At 42.5% G+C, this 5,275-nt stretch overlaps 1 long non-coding RNA gene across 1 annotated transcript; it reads right to left on the bottom strand.

The window, feature by feature from the left end:
* Window positions 1-314: 314 nt before the first annotated feature.
* Window positions 315-3,427, bottom strand: LOC119335742. The gene is made up of 3 exons (XR_005162005.1): window positions 3,010-3,427; window positions 2,373-2,645; window positions 315-799 (listed from the first exon to the last, which is right to left on the bottom strand). It is a non-coding gene; the product is annotated as an uncharacterized LOC119335742 (long non-coding RNA).
* Between the last annotated feature and the right edge of the window lie 1,848 nt (window positions 3,428-5,275).

The raw sequence follows: 5,275 nt of genomic DNA, 5'->3' as shown, positions 1-5,275 counted from the left end.
CCCTCTAGAGCATGTTTGATGACTATATTTCGGGTATTTGTAACCATAGGGACTAAAGCTGGTGCCAGCACAAGTAATAGAACCTATAGTGATTTTTGATCTTTTGAAATAGCGGCTGAGCAAAGAGCAGCCTCCGACGTCCAGGACGGAGTCCGGACGATTCAGCCGAAAGAAAACGCTCTCCGTTTAGTCATCTGGGTAGACCATCCGGACGATCCTGGAAATGCCCGTATGAACAAGGGAGATATATGCAGTAGTATTTTTAGAGTGGAAAGAGTGCCGGCAAAAATAACCAATCGAGAATCCAACCAGACTTGCCGAATTTTATATCACAAAATCCAATCATATTGGTTCTCTAGAAATGCTGAAAGTTCAAATGCAACCAGTCTACAGAACAGAATTCCTCTCCGGTCATCCATACTCCCAAGTTAACAGTCTACTCCCAATTTAACAGTCCACAGAACAGAATTCTCGTACCGTTCTCACCTCATTCATACTTCCAACTAATCTACAGCTTCACGGCATGCTTAAAGTGGGAAGGGAAAGGCATCGGCTTGCCCAGCCTATTTGTAATTTGTGCCATCCTGCGCGCGGTCACCTTCATTCCCTCATACCTTGCCTCAGCTTGCTTCAGACCCACGTTACTGTCCTGGAGCTCTTCCACCAGCAGAGCGTGCACGTTCTCCCTGCAGGTTGCCATGGCCCCGTAGTAGACAGCCAAGTTGTCGTTCAATCTGTTTACCTCAGGGTCATCACTCCTGCAGCTTGGAGGAACGTTAAACTTCTTTTGCTCGTTGAACTGAAAAAGGAAAAAAGAAAACCAAGTTTTCAACCGTGTAACCAGGAGAATCTATGTACTCTGATGTACCACCAACACACCAGGAAAAACAAGTGTTATGTGCACAAGAAAAATAGTGAGTGCACATTAATATGTTTTTCGGGAAACTGATCAGTGCACACCCAGGAAAAACAATAGTGTTGTGTAAATGTACCAATTTTATCCGGCAAACAATAGTGAGTCCCTGTGCTATATTACTAGCAGTGTTGACTCTGTTGAGCCAAAGCATAACCAACAAACACACGGCAGCCACTTGCAAATATGTGCACCACATAGGCGTCGACTCACACTTAAACGTGATGGTATGCAACACCACGACCGAAATGTTCTTTAGTTTGACTCTTTTCTTCTATCACATTTAGGCTGGAATGAAGACAGGCAGACAATGCTTTGTAGTAGTAGTATAAAGGAAGGAAAGCATGGTACATGTGGCATACACAAGTTTTATCACTTATCAGCATTCCTGTTACCATGGATGACTGGCGTGGAAAACAAGAATGTTCAGTTGACCGAGCCGTCTTGTTTAGATGGACAATTATACCTGTCGCTACAAATGTGTGGTTCATTCTATTCTAAATGGATGAAACAGTCCAAGCCAAACACCTTACATGCATGTGCCACTTCTGTTGGGAAGTTAAACTAGCAAGGATCAAATCCTCAAACACAGGGGTGATGGTACCGGACACAGGGAAGCAATTGTCGAACAAGGTACAGTTGATAAAAAAAAATCCTTCTCATCCAGGAAAAACAATAGTGTTGTGTAAATGACAAAATGTACCAGTTTTATCCAGCAAACATGAGTCCCTGTGTTATATGACTAGCAAAATAACAATGTTGGCTCTTTCGAGCCAAACCATAAACAACCAAATCGCTGCAGTCACTTGGAAATATTTGTACCACGCAGGGGTCGACTCGAACTTAAACACCACGACCGAAATGTTCTTTATTTTGACTCTTTACTGCTACTAGGACCCTCTTTTCTTCTATCATGTTTAGGGTGGAATAAAGCCGGGCAGAAAAGATTGGTACATTGTAAAACAATGCATTGTAGTACTATAAAGGGAAGGGGAGCAGCATGGTGCATGCGTGCATGGCAAACATAAGTGTTGTCACTTGTCACCATTCCTGTTGCCATGGATCACTAGCATGGAAAACAAGAATGCCAAATTGCCATGTTCAGTTGACTGAGCCGTATTGCTCAGATGGCCAATTCTACCTGTTCGTCTAGAAATCTGTGGTTCATTTAAATTGTAAATGAATGAAATAGTTGACCAGACTGGGCGCGCGCACACTGCCAAACAGCAAAGGCGCAAATCGCCGAATAGGTTGCATGCACACAAGAATCCAAACACCTTGCATGCATATGGCACAACTGTTCGGACCTTAAACTAATACAAGGATCAAATCCTCAACCAGGCGGGATATAGGTACAGGACAGACACAGGAGATAAAATCGTCGATCAGGGTTCAGTTGATAAAACAAATCAAATCAGAGCACCGGACAAAACAAGAGAAGACGTGGGGAGATGGGTACCACAAAACGACGCGGCGCACCAGCATTGGCGGGGCACCACCTCTCTTGCCCCGTCGCCCTCCTTTGTTGGAGCTTCGCTTCTTCGCCATCACGGGAGCGGCTGCTGCGGGCGGCACGAGGAAGGAGGAGGGGGGAGGGCTGAGGGCTGGGGGCGGCGGCGGCTTTTTTTGCTAGGCAGGCTCTGTTCGTCCCCCCGTTTTCTAGCCAGCTGCTTTTGTATATAGGGATCCAATGCGGGTCGGCGTCCAACCTTCTGGTGGGATCGGTCGATTACTGAGGAAAAAAAAGGTAGCTAAGATGTTAAACGGCTATTTGGAATTGATAGCAGGAGAAGATTGTTGATACAAACTCAGCCCACCCATGGGGGGTTTGTCATTTGCCACATTTTACTTCCGGGTTTGATGATTTGCCCCGGGTACACAAGGAGCAAATCATCAAATAGGGAAGTAAAGTGTGGTCTATGACCAAATTTTTCCCATATAGGCTGGCAATAGGAGAACATTCGATACAAAATAGTGTCAAAAAATGTTCAGCAATACCAAATCCAAAATCCCCTTTCAAGTTAGAATCGGGGGACTAAAGAATGACAAGCGGATTTCTACACACACACACACAAAAAAAAAACTACCTATCATACCTGAAACGACGAGACCAAAAAAAAATTAGGACTTGCGCAGACACCATTGCGAGGAAAAATCTTTCGGCCTTATCTTGACTCATTCTCCATGGACCAAACCTAGACCACAAAAACACAAAAATTCATAAAACAGATGTCAAAAAAGCTTCACATACGAAGTACCAAACCGATGTCAATCATTGAAGATACGCAATAAACTGCGAAGACGTTAAGAACACGAAGAATTGGCAGAGACTCCATAAAGTGATTTTACGGAGTATCTGCAAATCCTTCGCGCTCTTCGCAATCTTTGCTTTGAGCCACTTCGTGCGTCAGCCAGATCCGGAGGGCGCTCCTTCGCGCTCTTTGCTTTGAGCCACTTCGTGCGTCAGCCAGATCCAGAGGGCGCTCTGGGCGTGTTTCGGGTGCGGCGGCTGAGATCCAGACGAGGGGAAACCCTTTGAACCGAGCGATGGCACCTTAGGGCATGGCCATCGCTCCACCATGGACAGATGCCCGGCTCTCCACGTCGACCTGCTCTGTCCAGCTAAGCCAAACCTGCTGCTTGCAGGCCGGAACGGCCTCCTGCAGAAGAGGCAGCCTCTTGCCTGACAAAAGCATGAGAAAGTGGTAAAAAGGCAGGAATCCTGTGTAGGGACCGCTAGTCATCATGGTTTGTTTCTCACAAAGAAGAAGGAGAAAGTTTGAGAGGAAAAGTAGATGGTGGTCCAAATGTGTTGCCTGCGTTGGGCAAGAGCAACTGTGACAGTAGTCTCATCGTCTCTTTCCTTGCTGGAAGCACTGAGGCTACCGTATGGTGATGCTTCCATTGCTCATGCCCTTATATAACGTTTTGTTTTTTTCTTTCCGAGGATAAGCGTGGTCCAAGCAAAAATCAAAACGGCCCAAATGACTGGTGGCACCACCGTACCGCCAGGACCTTCTTTCTTACACATCCTGCCAAGCCCATTACTAAGCCCAGGAAGCGCCGATTTCATTACTCTGGAACAAAAAGATCGTGGTTCGTCGTGTCACATCAACTGTAGGCCGTGCGTCGGACGCGGTGACAATGTATCGCATTAAGCGAGACGATAGAAAGTCTTGCACCCTGCTCTCCCTGTTCACAAGAAGTGCGACTCGCCATTTTTTTTCTTGAGAAAACATCGGCACTTTATTAATCAAGCAACATAATTACAAAGAGTTTCTCGGACACATTCCGGAGTAGAAGTGAAAACACAAATACCATTACACCCCAAACAAGACTTAGCTAAATTATTAGCTAAAACATTAGATTACCGACGAATAAACTTGACCCGAGAAAAAAGAATATTCGACATGCCATCTTTGATCTCCGAGACCACAGCACCAACGAGTGAACGATCCCAAACATGGGAATTGATTCTCTGCACCAAAGAGAGGCAATCGGAGGCGAATATCACCGAATCACATCCCATTTCACGTGCAAGGTTAACTGCTCGCCGAAGGGCACATGCCTCAGCTAATTCAGGAAGTGCGACTAGTCACTATGCTAGGCTCGTCTTTGTGATGGATAAGTAGGGCGGTTATTCTTAACACGAAACATGCTTGTTTTTTCACTGTTTATTCTCCATTTCTTTCATTCTTTTCTTTTCTTTTCTTTTTTCTTTCTTCTTTGTCTTCCTTTAGTTTTTTTCTTTTGTTTCTTTTATTTATTTTTCTTATTTTTTTCTACAAAATTACATCTGTTTCTTTTTTTCATTTTCTTTGCTTTAATTTGTTTCTTTTTTGGTTTTATTTATTATTTTGTTTCTTTCCATATTTTTTATATATGTCAACAACGTTTTTCCAATACACGTTCACATTCTTACAATACAAAATTAACATTTTTTAATACAGGATCAACATTTTCTCTATACACCTTTAATATTTTTCAATTGCTTGATTAACATTTTTGAAATACTTGTTCAACTTTTCTTTTAATGCTTGATTAATATTTTTCTATACATGAAAAAAAATTAATACATGACCAACATTTTTTCTATACACATTTCACATTTTTCAAATGCTTCAATAACATTTTTATATACATGATCAAAACAATTCGTCATTTCCTTAATACAAGGTCAACATTATTTATATACACATTTAACATTTTGGAAATGCTTGATTAGCATTTTAAAATACTTGTTCAACTTTTTTTTCAAATGGTTACTTAACATTTTTATATACATGAACAAAAAATTCATCATTTTTTTAATACATGGTCAACATTTTCTCTATACATATTTAGCATTTTTTAAATATTTGA

This window comes from Triticum dicoccoides, chromosome 7B (assembly GCF_002162155.2).
Source record: "Triticum dicoccoides isolate Atlit2015 ecotype Zavitan chromosome 7B, WEW_v2.0, whole genome shotgun sequence".
NCBI lineage: Eukaryota > Viridiplantae > Streptophyta > Magnoliopsida > Poales > Poaceae > Triticum > Triticum dicoccoides.
This window is presented reverse-complemented; position numbering and strand designations above follow the sequence as displayed.